This window comes from Carcharodon carcharias, chromosome 4, assembly GCF_017639515.1.
Source record: "Carcharodon carcharias isolate sCarCar2 chromosome 4, sCarCar2.pri, whole genome shotgun sequence".
In the NCBI taxonomy this organism is placed as follows: domain Eukaryota; kingdom Metazoa; phylum Chordata; class Chondrichthyes; order Lamniformes; family Lamnidae; genus Carcharodon; species Carcharodon carcharias.
In genome coordinates, this window is record NC_054470.1 from 202108342 (window position 1) to 202126480 (window position 18139).

The window sequence follows — 18139 nt, forward strand, 5'->3', positions numbered from 1 at the left end:
GAGAAGGTTGGGAATGAGTGCAGGTTGGGAATCAGTGCGGGTAGGGAATCAGTGCAGGTTGGGAATCAGTGCAGGTTGTGAATCGGTGAAGGTTGGGAATCATTGCGGGTTGGGAATCCGTGAAGGTTGGGAATCAGTTCGGGCTGGGAATCAGTGCGGGTCGGGAATCAGTGCGGGTCGGGAATCAGTGAAGGCTGGGAATCAGTGAAGGTTGGGAATCAGTGCTGGTTGGGAAAAAGTGAAGGTGGGGAATCAGTGAAGGTCGGGAATCAGTGAAGGTTGGGAAACAGAGAAGGTTGGGAATGAGTGCAGGTTGGGAATCAGTGCGGGTTGGGAATCAGTGAGGGTTGGGAATCAGTGCAGGTTGGGAATGAGTGCGGGTTGGGAATCAGTGTGGGTTGGGTAGGGAATCAGTGCAGGTTGGGAATCAGTGCAGGGTGGGAATCACTACGGGTGGGGAATCAGTGCGGGTTGGGAATCAGTGTGGTTTGGGAATCAGTGTGGGTTGGGAATCAGTGTGGGTTGACTTCGGAATCAGTGCCGGTTGGGAATGAGTGCGGGTTGGGAATCAGTGTGGGTTGGGAATCAGTGAAGGTTGGGAATCAGTGAAGGTTGGGAATCACTGCGGGTTGGGAATCAGTGCGGGTTGGGAATCAGTGAAGGTTGCGAATCAGTGAAGGTTGGGAATCAGAAGGGTTGGGAATCAGAAGGGTTGGGAATCTGTGCAGGTTGGGAATCAGTGCAGGTTGGGAATCAGTGAAGGTTGTGAATCAGTGCAGGTTGGGAATCAGTGCGAGTTGGGAATCAGTGAAGGTTGGGAATTAGTGCGGGTTGGGAATCCGTGAAGGTTGGGAATTAGTGCAGGTTGGGAATCCGTGAAGGTTGGGAATCAGTTCGGGTTGGGAATCAGTGCGGGTCGGGAATCAGTGCGGGTTGGGAATCAATGAAGGTCGGGAATCAGTTCGGGTTGGTAATCAGTGCAGGTTGGGAATCAAAGAAGGTTGGGAATCAATGCAGGTTGGGTCGGGAATCAGTGCAGGTTGGGAATCAGTGCAGGTTGGGAATCAGTGCATTTTGGGAATCAGTGCGGGTTGGGAATGAGTGATGGTTGGGAATAAGTGAAGGTTGGGAATCAGTGAAGGTTGGCAATCAGTGCGGGTTGGGAATCAGTGAAGGTTGGCAATCAGTGCGGGTTGGGAATCAGTGAAGGTTGGGAATCGGTGAAGGTTGGGAATCGGTGAAGGTTGGGAATCAGTGCAGGTTGTGAATCAATGCAGGTTGGGTCGGGAATCAGTTCAGGTTGGGAATCAGTGCAGGTTGGGAATCAGTGCGGGTTGGGAATCGGTGAAGGTTGGGAATCAGTGAAGGTTGGGAATCAGTGAAGGTTGGGAATCAGTGCGGGTTGGGAATCAGTGAGGGTTGGGAATCAGTGCAGGTTGGGAATCAGTGAAGGTCGGGAATCAGTGAAGGTTGGGAATCAGTGAAAGTCGGGAGCCAGTGAAGGTCGGGAATCAGTGAAGGTTGGGAATCAGTGCAGGTTGGGAATCAGTGCAGGTTGGGAATCAGTGCAGGTTGGGAATCAGTGAAGGTTGCGAATCAGTGCAGGTTGGGAATCAGTGCGAGTTGGGAATCAGTGAAGGTTGGGAATTAGTGCAGGTTGGGAATCCGTGAAGGTTGGGAATCAGTGCGGGTCGGGAATCAGTGCGGGTTGGGAATCACTGAAGGTTGGGAAACAGTTCGGGTTGGTAATCAGTGCAGGTTCGGAATCAATGAAGGTTGGGAATCAGTGCGGGTAGGGAATCAGTGAAGGTTGGGAATCAGTGAAGATTGGGAATCAGTGCGGGTTGGGAATCAGTCAAGGTTGGGAATGAGTGCAGTTTGGGAATCAGTGCGGGTTGGGAATCAGTGCGGGTTGGGAATAAGTGAAGATTGGGAATCAGTGCGGGTTGGGAATCAGTGAAGGTTGGGAATGAGTGCAGGTTGGGAATCAGTGAAGGTTGGGAATCAGTGCAGGTTGGGTATCAGTGCTGGTTGGGAATCAGTGAAGGTTGGGAAACAGTGAAGGTTGGGAATGAGTGCGAGATGGGAAACAGTGCGGGTTGGGAATCAGTCTGGGTTGAGTTGGGAATAAGTGCAGGTGGGGAATGAGTGCGGGTTGGGAATCAGTGCAGGTTGGGAATGAGTGAAGGTTGGGAATCTGTGAAGTTTGGGAATCAGTGCAGGTTGGGAATCAGTGCAGGTTGGGAATCATGAAGGTTGGGAATCAGTGAAGGTCGGGAATCAGTGAAGGTTGGGAAACAGAGAAGGTTGGGAATGAGTGCAGGTTGGGAATCAGTGCGGGTAGGGAATCAGTGCAGGTTGGGAATCAGTGCAGGTTGTGAATCGGTGAAGGTTGGGAATCATTGCGGGTTGGGAATCCGTGAAGGTTGGGAATCAGTTCGGGCTGGGAATCAGTGCGGGTCGGGAATCAGTGCGGGTCGGGAATCAGTGAAGGCTGGGAATCAGTGAAGGTTGGGAATCAGTGCTGGTTGGGAAAAAGTGAAGGTGGGGAATCAGTGAAGGTCGGGAATCAGTGAAGGTTGGGAAACAGAGAAGGTTGGGAATGAGTGCAGGTTGGGAATCAGTGCGGGTTGGGAATCAGTGAGGGTTGGGAATCAGTGCAGGTTGGGAATGAGTGCGGGTTGGGAATCAGTGTGGGTTGGGTAGGGAATCAGTGCAGGTTGGGAATCAGTGCAGGGTGGGAATCACTACGGGTGGGGAATCAGTGCGGGTTGGGAATCAGTGTGGTTTGGGAATCAGTGTGGGTTGGGAATCAGTGTGGGTTGACTTCGGAATCAGTGCCGGTTGGGAATGAGTGCGGGTTGGGAATCAGTGTGGGTTGGGAATCAGTGAAGGTTGGGAATCAGTGAAGGTTGGGAATCACTGCGGGTTGGGAATCAGTGCGGGTTGGGAATCAGTGAAGGTTGCGAATCAGTGAAGGTTGGGAATCAGAAGGGTTGGGAATCAGAAGGGTTGGGAATCTGTGCAGGTTGGGAATCAGTGCAGGTTGGGAATCAGTGAAGGTTGTGAATCAGTGCAGGTTGGGAATCAGTGCGAGTTGGGAATCAGTGAAGGTTGGGAATTAGTGCGGGTTGGGAATCCGTGAAGGTTGGGAATTAGTGCAGGTTGGGAATCCGTGAAGGTTGGGAATCAGTTCGGGTTGGGAATCAGTGCGGGTCGGGAATCAGTGCGGGTTGGGAATCAATGAAGGTCGGGAATCAGTTCGGGTTGGTAATCAGTGCAGGTTGGGAATCAAAGAAGGTTGGGAATCAATGCAGGTTGGGTCGGGAATCAGTGCAGGTTGGGAATCAGTGCAGGTTGGGAATCAGTGCATTTTGGGAATCAGTGCGGGTTGGGAATGAGTGATGGTTGGGAATAAGTGAAGGTTGGGAATCAGTGAAGGTTGGCAATCAGTGCGGGTTGGGAATCAGTGAAGGTTGGCAATCAGTGCGGGTTGGGAATCAGTGAAGGTTGGGAATCGGTGAAGGTTGGGAATCGGTGAAGGTTGGGAATCAGTGCAGGTTGTGAATCAATGCAGGTTGGGTCGGGAATCAGTTCAGGTTGGGAATCAGTGCAGGTTGGGAATCAGTGCAGGTTGGGAATCAGTGAAGGTTGTGAATCAGTGCAGGTTGGGAATCAGTGCGAGTTGGGAATCAGTGAAGGTTGGGAATTAGTGCGGGTTGGGAATCCGTGAAGGTTGGGAATTAGTGCAGGTTGGGAATCCGTGAAGGTTGGGAATCAGTTCGGGTTGGGAATCAGTGCGGGTCGGGAATCAGTGCGGGTTGGGAATCAATGAAGGTCGGGAATCAGTTCGGGTTGGTAATCAGTGCAGGTTGGGAATCAAAGAAGGTTGGGAATCAATGCAGGTTGGGTCGGGAATCAGTGCAGGTTGGGAATCAGTGCAGGTTGGGAATCAGTGCATTTTGGGAATCAGTGCGGGTTGGGAATGAGTGATGGTTGGGAATAAGTGAAGGTTGGGAATCAGTGAAGGTTGGCAATCAGTGCGGGTTGGGAATCAGTGAAGGTTGGCAATCAGTGCGGGTTGGGAATCAGTGAAGGTTGGGAATCGGTGAAGGTTGGGAATCGGTGAAGGTTGGGAATCGGTGAAGGTTGGGAATCAGTGCAGGTTGTGAATCAATGCAGGTTGGGTCGGGAATCAGTTCAGGTTGGGAATCAGTGCAGGTTGGGAATCAGTGCGGGTTGGGAATCGGTGAAGGTTGGGAATCAGTGAAGGTTGGGAATCAGTGAAGGTTGGGAATCAGTGCGGGTTGGGAATCAGTGAGGGTTGGGAATCAGTGCAGGTTGGGAATCAGTGAAGGTCGGGAATCAGTGAAGGTTGGGAATCAGTGAAAGTCGGGAGCCAGTGAAGGTCGGGAATCAGTGAAGGTTGGGAATCAGTGCAGGTTGGGAATCAGTGCAGGTTGGGAATCAGTGCAGGTTGGGAATCAGTGAAGGTTGCGAATCAGTGCAGGTTGGGAATCAGTGCGAGTTGGGAATCAGTGAAGGTTGGGAATTAGTGCAGGTTGGGAATCCGTGAAGGTTGGGAATCAGTGCGGGTCGGGAATCAGTGCGGGTTGGGAATCACTGAAGGTTGGGAAACAGTTCGGGTTGGTAATCAGTGCAGGTTCGGAATCAATGAAGGTTGGGAATCAGTGCGGGTAGGGAATCAGTGAAGGTTGGGAATCAGTGAAGATTGGGAATCAGTGCGGGTTGGGAATCAGTCAAGGTTGGGAATGAGTGCAGTTTGGGAATCAGTGCGGGTTGGGAATCAGTGCGGGTTGGGAATAAGTGAAGATTGGGAATCAGTGCGGGTTGGGAATCAGTGAAGGTTGGGAATGAGTGCAGGTTGGGAATCAGTGAAGGTTGGGAATCAGTGCAGGTTGGGTATCAGTGCTGGTTGGGAATCAGTGAAGGTTGGGAAACAGTGAAGGTTGGGAATGAGTGCGAGATGGGAAACAGTGCGGGTTGGGAATCAGTCTGGGTTGAGTTGGGAATAAGTGCAGGTGGGGAATGAGTGCGGGTTGGGAATCAGTGCAGGTTGGGAATGAGTGAAGGTTGGGAATCTGTGAAGTTTGGGAATCAGTGCAGGTTGGGAATCAGTGCAGGTTGGGAATCATGAAGGTTGGGAATCAGTGAAGGTCGGGAATCAGTGAAGGTTGGGAAACAGAGAAGGTTGGGAATGAGTGCAGGTTGGGAATCAGTGCGGGTAGGGAATCAGTGCAGGTTGGGAATCAGTGCAGGTTGTGAATCGGTGAAGGTTGGGAATCATTGCGGGTTGGGAATCCGTGAAGGTTGGGAATCAGTTCGGGCTGGGAATCAGTGCGGGTCGGGAATCAGTGCGGGTCGGGAATCAGTGAAGGCTGGGAATCAGTGAAGGTTGGGAATCAGTGCTGGTTGGGAAAAAGTGAAGGTGGGGAATCAGTGAAGGTCGGGAATCAGTGAAGGTTGGGAAACAGAGAAGGTTGGGAATGAGTGCAGGTTGGGAATCAGTGCGGGTTGGGAATCAGTGAGGGTTGGGAATCAGTGCAGGTTGGGAATGAGTGCGGGTTGGGAATCAGTGTGGGTTGGGTAGGGAATCAGTGCAGGTTGGGAATCAGTGCAGGGTGGGAATCACTACGGGTGGGGAATCAGTGCGGGTTGGGAATCAGTGTGGTTTGGGAATCAGTGTGGGTTGGGAATCAGTGTGGGTTGACTTCGGAATCAGTGCCGGTTGGGAATGAGTGCGGGTTGGGAATCAGTGTGGGTTGGGAATCAGTGAAGGTTGGGAATCAGTGAAGGTTGGGAATCACTGCGGGTTGGGAATCAGTGCGGGTTGGGAATCAGTGAAGGTTGCGAATCAGTGAAGGTTGGGAATCAGAAGGGTTGGGAATCAGAAGGGTTGGGAATCTGTGCAGGTTGGGAATCAGTGCAGGTTGGGAATCAGTGAAGGTTGTGAATCAGTGCAGGTTGGGAATCAGTGCGAGTTGGGAATCAGTGAAGGTTGGGAATTAGTGCGGGTTGGGAATCCGTGAAGGTTGGGAATTAGTGCAGGTTGGGAATCCGTGAAGGTTGGGAATCAGTTCGGGTTGGGAATCAGTGCGGGTCGGGAATCAGTGCGGGTTGGGAATCAATGAAGGTCGGGAATCAGTTCGGGTTGGTAATCAGTGCAGGTTGGGAATCAAAGAAGGTTGGGAATCAATGCAGGTTGGGTCGGGAATCAGTGCAGGTTGGGAATCAGTGCAGGTTGGGAATCAGTGCATTTTGGGAATCAGTGCGGGTTGGGAATGAGTGATGGTTGGGAATAAGTGAAGGTTGGGAATCAGTGAAGGTTGGCAATCAGTGCGGGTTGGGAATCAGTGAAGGTTGGCAATCAGTGCGGGTTGGGAATCAGTGAAGGTTGGGAATCGGTGAAGGTTGGGAATCGGTGAAGGTTGGGAATCAGTGCAGGTTGTGAATCAATGCAGGTTGGGTCGGGAATCAGTTCAGGTTGGGAATCAGTGCAGGTTGGGAATCAGTGCGGGTTGGGAATCGGTGAAGGTTGGGAATCAGTGAAGGTTGGGAATCAGTGAAGGTTGGGAATCAGTGCGGGTTGGGAATCAGTGAGGGTTGGGAATCAGTGCAGGTTGGGAATCAGTGAAGGTCGGGAATCAGTGAAGGTTGGGAATCAGTGAAAGTCGGGAGCCAGTGAAGGTCGGGAATCAGTGAAGGTTGGGAATCAGTGCAGGTTGGGAATCAGTGCAGGTTGGGAATCAGTGCAGGTTGGGAATCAGTGAAGGTTGCGAATCAGTGCAGGTTGGGAATCAGTGCGAGTTGGGAATCAGTGAAGGTTGGGAATTAGTGCAGGTTGGGAATCCGTGAAGGTTGGGAATCAGTGCGGGTCGGGAATCAGTGCGGGTTGGGAATCACTGAAGGTTGGGAAACAGTTCGGGTTGGTAATCAGTGCAGGTTCGGAATCAATGAAGGTTGGGAATCAGTGCGGGTAGGGAATCAGTGAAGGTTGGGAATCAGTGAAGATTGGGAATCAGTGCGGGTTGGGAATCAGTCAAGGTTGGGAATGAGTGCAGTTTGGGAATCAGTGCGGGTTGGGAATCAGTGCGGGTTGGGAATAAGTGAAGATTGGGAATCAGTGCGGGTTGGGAATCAGTGAAGGTTGGGAATGAGTGCAGGTTGGGAATCAGTGAAGGTTGGGAATCAGTGCAGGTTGGGTATCAGTGCTGGTTGGGAATCAGTGAAGGTTGGGAAACAGTGAAGGTTGGGAATGAGTGCGAGATGGGAAACAGTGCGGGTTGGGAATCAGTCTGGGTTGAGTTGGGAATAAGTGCAGGTGGGGAATGAGTGCGGGTTGGGAATCAGTGCAGGTTGGGAATGAGTGAAGGTTGGGAATCTGTGAAGTTTGGGAATCAGTGCAGGTTGGGAATCAGTGCAGGTTGGGAATCATGAAGGTTGGGAATCAGTGAAGGTTGGGAATCAGTGAAGGTTGGGAATGAGTGCGGTTTGGGAATGAGTGCAGGTTGGGAATGAGAGCGGGTTGGGAATCAGTGTGGGTTGGGATGGGAATCAGTGCAGGTTGGGAATCAGTGCGGGTTGGGAATCAGTGAGGGTTGGGAATCGGTGAAGGTTGGGAATGAGAGCGGGTTGGGAATGAGTGCGGGTTGGGAATCAGTGTGGGTTGGGTTGGGAATCAGTGCGGGTTGGGAATCAGTGCGGGTTGGAAATCAGTGCGCGTTGGGAATCAGTGCAGGTTGGGAATCAGTGCAGGTTGAGAATCAGTGCGGGTTGGGAATCAGTGAAGGTTGGGAATCAGTGAGGGTTGGGAATCAGTGCGGATTGGGAATCAGTGAGGGCTGGGAATCAGTGAGGTTTGGGAATGAGTGAGGTTTGGGAATCAGTGAGGGTTGCGAATCAATGCAGGTTGGGAATCAGTGAAGGTCGGGAATCAGTGCAGGTTGGTAATCAGTGCGGGATGGGAATCAGTGAAGGTTGGGAATCAGTGAAGGTTGGGAATCAGTGCGGGCGGGGAATCAGTGAAGGTTGAGAATCAGTGCAGGTTGGGAATCAGTGAGGGTTGGGAATCAGTGAGGGTTGGGAATCAGTGAAATTTGGGAATCGGTGAAATTTGGGAATCGGTAAAGGTTGGGAATCAGTGCGGGTTGGGAATCAGTGAGGGTTGGGAATGAGCGCGGGTTGAGAATCATTGAAGGTTGGGAATCAGTGCGGGTTGCGAATCAGTGCAGGTTGGGAATCAGTGCAGGTTGGGAATCAGTGCAGGTTGGGAATCGGTGAAGGTTGGGAATCAGAGCAGGTTGGGAATCAGTGAAGGTTGGGAATCAGTGCGGGTTGGGAATCAGTGAAGGTTGGGAATTAGTGCAGGTTGGGAATCAGTGAAGGTTGTGAATCAGTGCAGGTTGGGAATCAGTGCGAGTTGGGAATCAGTGAAGGTTGGGAATTAGTGCGGGTTGGGAATCCGTGAAGGTTGGGAATTAGTGCAGGTTGGGAATCCGTGAAGGTTGGGAATCAGTTCGGGTTGGGAATCAGTGCGGGTCGGGAATCAGTGCGGGTTGGGAATCAATGAAGGTCGGGAATCAGTTCGGGTTGGTAATCAGTGCAGGTTGGGAATCAAAGAAGGTTGGGAATCAATGCAGGTTGGGTCGGGAATCAGTGCAGGTTGGGAATCAGTGCAGGTTGGGAATCAGTGCATTTTGGGAATCAGTGCGGGTTGGGAATGAGTGATGGTTGGGAATAAGTGAAGGTTGGGAATCAGTGAAGGTTGGCAATCAGTGCGGGTTGGGAATCAGTGAAGGTTGGCAATCAGTGCGGGTTGGGAATCAGTGAAGGTTGGGAATCGGTGAAGGTTGGGAATCGGTGAAGGTTGGGAATCAGTGCAGGTTGTGAATCAATGCATGTTGGGTCGGGAATCAGTTCAGGTTGGGAATCAGTGCAGGTTGGGAATCAGTGCGGGTTGGGAATCGGTGAAGGTTGGGAATCAGTGAAGGTTGGGAATCAGTGAAGGTTGGGAATCAGTGCGGGTTGGGAATCAGTGAGGGTTGGGAATCAGTGCAGGTTGGGAATCAGTGAAGGTCGGGAATCAGTGAAGGTTGGGAATCAGTGAAAGTCGGGAGCCAGTGAAGGTCGGGAATCAGTGAAGGTTGGGAATCAGTGCAGGTTGGGAATCAGTGCAGGTTGGGAATCAGTGCAGGTTGGGAATCAGTGAAGGTTGCGAATCAGTGCAGGTTGGGAATCAGTGCGAGTTGGGAATCAGTGAAGGTTGGGAATTAGTGCAGGTTGGGAATCCGTGAAGGTTGGGAATCAGTGCGGGTCGGGAATCAGTGCGGGTTGGGAATCACTGAAGGTTGGGAAACAGTTCGGGTTGGTAATCAGTGCAGGTTCGGAATCAATGAAGGTTGGGAATCAGTGCGGGTAGGGAATCAGTGAAGGTTGGGAATCAGTGAAGATTGGGAATCAGTGCGGGTTGGGAATCAGTCAAGGTTGGGAATGAGTGCAGTTTGGGAATCAGTGCGGGTTGGGAATCAGTGCGGGTTGGGAATAAGTGAAGATTGGGAATCAGTGCGGGTTGGGAATCAGTGAAGGTTGGGAATGAGTGCAGGTTGGGAATCAGTGAAGGTTGGGAATCAGTGCAGGTTGGGTATCAGTGCTGGTTGGGAATCAGTGAAGGTTGGGAAACAGTGAAGGTTGGGAATGAGTGCGAGATGGGAAACAGTGCGGGTTGGGAATCAGTCTGGGTTGAGTTGGGAATAAGTGCAGGTGGGGAATGAGTGCGGGTTGGGAATCAGTGCAGGTTGGGAATGAGTGAAGGTTGGGAATCTGTGAAGTTTGGGAATCAGTGCAGGTTGGGAATCAGTGCAGGTTGGGAATCATGAAGGTTGGGAATCAGTGAAGGTTGGGAATCAGTGAAGGTTGGGAATGAGTGCGGTTTGGGAATGAGTGCAGGTTGGGAATGAGAGCGGGTTGGGAATCAGTGTGGGTTGGGATGGGAATCAGTGCAGGTTGGGAATCAGTGCGGGTTGGGAATCAGTGAGGGTTGGGAATCGGTGAAGGTTGGGAATGAGAGCGGGTTGGGAATGAGTGCGGGTTGGGAATCAGTGTGGGTTGGGTTGGGAATCAGTGCGGGTTGGGAATCAGTGCGGGTTGGAAATCAGTGCGCGTTGGGAATCAGTGCAGGTTGGGAATCAGTGCAGGTTGAGAATCAGTGCGGGTTGGGAATCAGTGAAGGTTGGGAATCAGTGAGGGTTGGGAATCAGTGCGGATTGGGAATCAGTGAGGGCTGGGAATCAGTGAGGTTTGGGAATGAGTGAGGTTTGGGAATCAGTGAGGGTTGCGAATCAATGCAGGTTGGGAATCAGTGAAGGTCGGGAATCAGTGCAGGTTGGTAATCAGTGCGGGATGGGAATCAGTGAAGGTTGGGAATCAGTGAAGGTTGGGAATCAGTGCGGGCGGGGAATCAGTGAAGGTTGGGAATCAGTGCAGGTTGGGAATCAGTGAGGGTTGGGAATCAGTGAGGGTTGGGAATCAGTGAAATTTGGGAATCGGTGAAATTTGGGAATCGGTAAAGGTTGGGAATCAGTGCGGGTTGGGAATCAGTGAGGGTTGGGAATGAGCGCGGGTTGAGAATCATTGAAGGTTGGGAATCAGTGCGGGTTGCGAATCAGTGCAGGTTGGGAATCAGTGCAGGTTGGGAATCAGTGCAGGTTGGGAATCGGTGAAGGTTGGGAATCAGAGCAGGTTGGGAATCAGTGAAGGTTGGGAATCAGTGCGGGTTGGGAATCAGTGAAGGTTGGGAATTAGTGCAGGTTGGGAATCAGTGAAGGTTGGGAATCAGTTCGGGTTGGGAATCAGTGCGGGTCGGGAATCAGTGCGGGTTGGGAATCAGTGAAGGTTGGGAATCAGTGAAGGTTGGGAATCAGTGCGGGTCGGGAATCAGTGAAGGTTGGAAATCAGTGAAGGTTGGCAATCAGTGCTGGTTGGGAATCAGTGATGGTTGGGAATCAGAGCAGGTTGGGAATCGTTGAAATTTGGGAATCGGTGAATGTTGGGTATCAGTGAGGGTTGGGAATCAGTGAAGGTTGGGAATGCGTGCAGGTTGGGAATCAGTGAAGGTTGGGAATCAGTGCGGGTTGGGAATCAGTGCGGGTTGGGAATCAGTGCGGGTTGGGAATCAGTGCGGGTTGGGAATCAGTGCAGGTTGGGAATAAGTGCGGGTTGGGAAGCAGTGATGGTTGGGAATCAGTGTGGGTTGGGAATCAGTGAAATTTGGGAATCGGTGAAATTTGGGAATCGGTAAAGGTTGGGAGTCAGTGCGGGTTGGGAATCAGTGAGGGTTGGGAATGAGCGCGGGTTGGGAATCAGTGCAGGTTGGGAATCAGTGCAGGTTGGGAATCAGTGCAGGTTGGGAATTGGTGAAGGTTGGGAATCAGAGCAGGTTGGGAATCAGAGCAGGTTGGGAATCAGTGAAGGTTGGGAATCAGTGAAGGTTGGGAATCAGTGCGGGTTGGGAATCAGTGAAGGTTGGGAATTAGTGCAGGTTGGGAATCAGTGAAGGTTGGGAATCAGTTCGGGTTGGGAATCAGTGCGGGTCGGGAATCAGTGCGGGTTGGGAATCAGTGCAGGTTGGGAATCAGTGAAGGTTGGGAATCAGTGCGGGTCGGGAATCAGTGAAGGTTGGGAATCAGTGAAGTTTGGCAATCAGTGCTGGTTGGGAATCAGTGATGCTTGGGAATCAGAGCGGGTTGGGAATCGTTGAAATTTGGGAATCGGTGAATGTTGGGTATCAGCGAGGGTTGGGAATCAGTGAAGGTTGGGAATGAGTGCAGGTTGGGAATCAGTGAAGGTTGGGAATCAGTGCGGGTTGGGAATCAGTGCGGGTTGGGAATCAGTGCGGGTTGGGAATCAGTGAAGATTGGGAATCAGTGCGGGTTGCGAATCAGTGCAGGTTGGGAATAAGTGCGGGTTGGGAAGCAGCGATGGTTTGGAATCAGTGTGGGTTTGGAATCGTTGAAATTTGGGAATTGGTGAAGGTTGGGAATCAGTGAAGGTTGGGAATCAGTGAAGGTTGGGAATGAGTGCAGGTTGGGAATCAGGGCGGGTTGGGAATCTGTGAAGGTTGGGAATCAGTGCAGGTTGGCAATCAGTGCGGGTTGGGAATCCGTGCGGGTTGGGAATCAGTGAAGGTTGGGAATGAGTGCAGGTTGGGAATCAGTGCGGGTTGGGAATCAGTGAAGGTTGGGAATCAGTGCGGTTTGGGAATCAGTGCGGGATGGGAATCAGTGCGGGTAGGGAATCAGTGCGGGTTGGGAATCAGTGCAGGTTGGGAATCAGTGCGGGTTGGGAATCAGTGATGGTTGGGAATCAGTGCAGGTTGGGAATCATTGCAATTAGGGAATCGGTGAAGGTTGGGAATCAGTGAGGGTTGGGAATCAGTGAAGGTTGGGAATGAGTGCATGTTGGGAATCAGTGCGGGTTGGGAATCAGTGAGGGTTGGGAATCAGTGCGGGTTGGGAATCAGTGCGGGTTGGGAATCAGTGAAGGTTGGGAATCAGTGCGGGTTGGCAATCAGTGCAGTTTGGGAATCAGTGCAGGTTGGGAATCAGTGCGGGATGAGAATAAGTGCGGGTTGGGAATCAGTGTGGGTTGGGAATCAGTGCAGGTTGGGAATCAGTGCAGGTTGGGAATCGGTGAAGGTTGGGAATCAGTGCAGGTTGTGAACCGGTGAAGGTTGGGAATCAGTGCGGGTTGGGAATCAGTGCAGGTTGGGAATCGGTGCGGGTTGGGAATCGGTGAGGGTTGGGAATCAGTGAAGGTTGGGAATGCGTGCAGGTTGGGAATGAGTGCGCGTTGGGAATCAGTGTGGTTTGGGTTGGGAATCAGTGCGGGTTGGGAATCAGTGCGGGTTGGGAATCAGTGTGGGTTGGGAATCAGTGCGGGTTGGGAATCAGTGAATTTTGGGAATCAGTGCGGGTTGGGAATGAGTGAAGGTTGGGAATCAGTGCGGGTTGGAAATCGGTGAAGGTCGGGAATCAGTGAACGTTGGGAATCATTGCGGGATGAGAATCAGTGCGGGTTGGGAATCAGTGAAAGTTGGGAATCAGTGCGGGTTCGGTTGGGAATCCGTGCGGGTTGGGAATCAGTGAGGGTTGGGAATCAGTGCGGGTTGGGAATCAGTGAAGATTGGGAATCAGTGAGGGTTGGGAATCAGTGCGGGTTGGGAATCAGTGCGGGGTGGGAATCAGTGCCGGGTGGGAATCAGTGCCGGGTGGGAATCAGTGCAGGTTGGGAATCAGTGCAGGTTGGGAATGAGTGCGGGATGGGAATCAGTGCAGGTTGGGAATCAGTGCGGGTTGGGAAGCAGTGCGGTTTGGGAATCAGTGAAGGTTAGGAATCAGTGAAGGTTCGGAATCAGTGCAGGTTGGGAATCAATGCAGGTTGGGACCGGAATCAGTGCAGGTTGGGAAGCAGTGCAGGTTGGGAATCAGTGCAGGTTGGGAATCAGTGCGGGTTGGGAATGAGTGAAGGTTGGGAATGAGTGAAGGTTGGGAATGATTGAAGGTTGGGAATCAGTGAAGGTTGGCAATCAGTGCGGGTTGGGAATCAGTTCGGGTTGGGAATCAGTTCGGGTTGGGAATCAGTGAAGGTTGGGAATCAGTGAAGGTTGGGAATCAGTGCGGGTTGGGAATCAGTGAAGGTTTGGAATCAGTGAAGGTTGGGAATCAGTGCCGGTTGGGAATCAGTGATGGTTGGGAATCAGAGCAGGTTGGGAATCGTTGAAATTTGGGAATCGGTGAAGGTTGGGTATCAGTGCGGGTTGGGAATCAGTGAAAGTTGGGAATGAGTGCAGGTTGGGAATCAGTGAAGGTTGGGAATCAGTGCGGGTTGGGAATCAGTGCGGGTGGGGAATCAGTGCGGGTTGGGAATCAGTGTGGGTTGGGAACCAGTGAAGTTTGGGAATCAGTGTGGGTTGGGAATCGTTGAAATTTGGGAATCGGTGAAGGTTGGGAATCAATGCGGGCTGGGAATCAGTGAAGGTTGGGAATGAGTGCAGGTTGGGAATCAGTGCGGTTTGGGAATCAGTGAAGGTTGGGAATCAGTGCAGGTTGGCAATCAGTGCGGGTTGGGAATCAGTGCGGGTTGGGAATCTGTGAAGGTTGGGAATCAGTGCAGGTTGGCAATCAGTGCGGGTTGGGAATCAGTGCGGGTTGGAAATCAGTGAAGGTTGGGAATGAGTGCAGGTTGGGAATCAGTGCGGTTTGGGAACCAGTGCGGTTTGGGAATCAGTGCGGGTTGGGAATCAGTGCGGGTTGGGAATCAGTGCGGGTTGGGAATCAGTGCGGGTTGGGAATCAGTGAAGGTTGGGAATCATTGAAATTAGGGAATCGGTGAAGGTTGGGAATCAGTGCAGGTTGGGAATCAATGCGGGTTGGGAATCATTGCAGGTTGGGAATCATTGCAGGTTGGGAATCAGTGCAGGTTGGGAATCAGTGCGGGATGAGAATCAGTGCGGGTTGGGAATCAGTGCAGGTTGGGAATCAGTGCAGGTTGGGAATCAGTGCAGGTTGGGAATCGGTGAAGGTTGGGAATCAGTGCAGGTTGTGAACCGGTGAAGGTTGGGAATCAGTGCGGGTTGGGAATCCGTGAAGGTTGGGAATCAGTTCGGGCTGGGAATCAGTGCGGGTCAGAAATCAGTGCGGGTCGGGAATCAGTGAAGGTTGGGAATCAGTGCAGCTTGGGAATCCGTGAAGGTTGGGAATCAGTTCGGGTTGGGAATCAGTGCGGGTGGGGAATCAGTGCGGGTCGGGAATTAGTGAAGGTTGGGAATCAGTGAAGGTTGGGAATCAGTGCTGGTTGGGAAAAAGTGAAAGTGGGGAATCAGTGAAGGTCAGGAATCAGTGAAGGTTGGAGAACAGAGAAGGTTGGGAATGAGTACAGGTTGGGAATCAGTGCGGGTTGGGAATCAGTGAGGGTTGGGAATCAGTGCAATTGGGAATGAGTGCGGGTTGGGAGTCAGGGTGGGATGGGTAGGGAATCAGTGCAGGTTGGGAATCAGTGCGGGGTGGGAATCACTACGGGTTGGGAATCAGTGCGGGTTGGGAAGCAGTGAGGTTTGGGAATCAGTGAAGGTTAGGAATCAGTGAAAGTTAGGAATCAGTGAAGGTTGGGAATCAGTGCAGGTTGGGAATCAATGCAGGTTGGGTCGGGAATCAGTGCAGGTTGGGAATCAGTGCAGGTTGGGAATCATTGCAGGTTGGGAATCAGTGCGGGTTGGGAATGAGTGAAGGTTGGGAATGAGTGAAGGTTGGGAATGAGTGAAGGTTGGCAATCAGTGCGGGTTGGGAATCAGTGAAGGTTGGGAATCAGTGCGGGTTGGGAATCAGTGAAGGTTGGGAATCGGTGAAGGTTGGGAATCGGTGAAGGTTGGGAATCGGTGAAGGTTGGGAATCAGTGCAGGTTGGGAATCAATGCAGGTTGGGTCGGGAATCAGTGCAGGTTGGGAATCAGTGCAGGTTGGGAATCAGTGCGGGTTGGGAATCAGTGCGGGTTGGGAATAAGTGAAGGTTGGCAATCAGTGAAGGTTGGCAATCAGTGAAGGTTGGCAATCAGTGCGGGTTGGGAATCAGTGAAGGTTGGGAATCAGTTCGGGTTGGGAATCAGTGCAGGTTGGGAATCAGTGCAGGTTGGGGATCAGTGAAGGTTGGGAATCAGTGAAGGTCGGGAGCCAGTGAAGGTCGGGAGCCAGTGAAGGTCGGGAATCAGTGAAGGTTGGGAATCAGTGCAGGTTGGGAATCAGTGAGGGTTGGGAATCAGTGCAGGTTGGGAATCAGTGCAGGTTGGGAATCAGTGAAGGTTGGGAATCAGTGCAGGATGGGAATCAGTGCGGGTTGGGAATCCGTGAAGGTTGGGAATCAGTTCGGGTTGGGAATCAGTGCGGGTCGGGAATCAGTGCGGGTTGGGAATCAGTGAAGGTTGGGAATCAGTTCGGGTTGGTAATCAGTGCAGGTTAGGAATCAATGAAGGTTGGGAATCAGTGCGGGTCGGGAATCAGTGAAGGTTGGGAATCAGTGAAGATTGGGAATCAGTGCGAGTTGGGAATCAGTCAAGGTTGGGAATGAGTGCAGTTTGGGAATCAGTGCGGGTTGGGAATCAGTGCGGGTTGGGAATAAGTGAAGGTTGGGAATCAGTGCGGGTTGGGAATCAGTGAAGGCTGGGAATGAGTGCCGGTTGGGAATCAGTGAAGGTTGGGAATCAGTGCAGGTTGGGAATCAGTGCAGGTTGGGAATCAGTACAGGTTGGGAATCAGTGAAGGTTGGGAAACAGTGAAGGTTGGGAATGAGTGCGGGATGAGAAACAGTGCGGGTTGGGAATCAGTGTGGGTTGAGTTGGGAATAAGTGCAGGTTGGGAATGAGTGCGGGTTGGGAATCAGTGCAGGTTGGGAATGAGTGAAGGTTGGGAATCAGTGAAGTTTGGGAATCAGTGCGGGTTGGGAATCAGTGCGGGTTGGGAATCAGTGCAGGTTGGGAATCATGAAGGTTGGGAATCAGTGAAGGTTGGGAATGAGTGCGGGTTGGGAATGAGTGCGGGTTCGGAATGAGTGCGGGTTGGGAATCAGTGTGGGTTGGGATGGGAATCAGTGCAGGTTCGGAATCAGTGCGGGTTGGGAATCAGTGAGGGTTGGGAATCAGTGAAGGTTGGGAATCAGTGCAGGTTGGGAATCAATGCAGGTTGGGTCGGGAATCAGTGCAGGTTGGGAAGCAGTGCAGGTTGGGAATCAGTGCAGGTTGGGAATCAGTGCGGGTTGGGAATGAGTGAAGGTTGGGAATCAGTGAAGGTTGGGAATGATTGAAGCTTGGGAATCAGTGAAGGTTGGCAATCAGTGCGGGTTGGGAATCAGTTCGGGTTGGGAATCAGTTCGGGTTGGGAATCAGTGAAGGTTGGGAATCAGTGCGGGTTGGGAATCAGTGATGGTTTGGAATCAGAGCAGGTTGGGAATCGTTGAAATTTGGGAATCGGTGAAGGTTGGGTATCAGTGCGGGTTGGGAATCAGTGAAGGTTGGGAATGAGTGCAGGTTGGGAATCAGTGAAGGTTGGGAATCAGTGCGGGTTGGGAATCAGTGCGGGTTGGGAATCAGTGTGGGTTGGGAACCAGTGAAGGTTGGGAATCAGTGCGGGTTGGGAATCAGTGCAGGTTGGGAATAAGTGCGGGTTAGGAATCAGTGATGGTTGGGAATCAGTGTGGGTTGGGAATCGTTGAAATTTGGGAATCGGTGAAGGTTGGGAATCAATGCGGGTTGGGAATCAGTGAAGGTTGGGAATGAGTGCAGGTTGGGAATCAGTGAAGTTTGGGAATCTATGAAGGTTGGGAATCAGTGCAGGTTGGCAATCAGTGCGGGTTGGGAATCAGTGCGGTTGGGAATCAGTGAAGGTTGGGAATTAGTGCAGGTTGGGAATCAGTGCGGGTTGGGAATCAGTGCGGTTTGGGAATCAGTGCGGGTTGGGAATCAGTGCAGGTTGGGAATCAGTGCGGGTTGGAAATCAGTGCAGGTTGGGAATCAGTGCGGGTTGGGAATCAGTGCAGGTTGGGAATCGTTGAAATTAGGGAATCGGTGAAGGTTGGGAATCAGTGCGGGTTGGGAATCAGTGAAGGTTGGGAATGAGTGCGGGTTGGGAATCAGTGCAGTTTGGGAATCAGTGAGGGTTGGGAATCAGTGAGGGTTGGGAATCAGTGAGGGTTGGGAATCAGTGCGGGTTGGGAATCAGTGCGCGTTGGGAATCAGTGAAGGTTGGGAATGAGTGCGGGTTGGGAATCAGTGAGGGTTGGGAATCAGTGAGGGTTGGGAATCAGTGAGGGTTGGGAATCAGTGAGGGTTGGGAATCAGTGCGGGTTGGGAATCAGTGCGCGTTGGGAATCAGTGAAGGTTGGGAATCAATGCGGGTTGGGAATCAGTGCAGGTTGGGAATCAGTGAAGGTTGGGAATCAGTGCGGGATGAGAATCAGTGCGGGTTGGGAATCAGTGCGGGTTGGGAATCAGTGCAGGTTGGGAATAAGTGCGGGTTAGGAATCAGTGATGGTTGGGAATCAGTGTGGGATGGGAATCGTTGAAATTTGGGAATCGG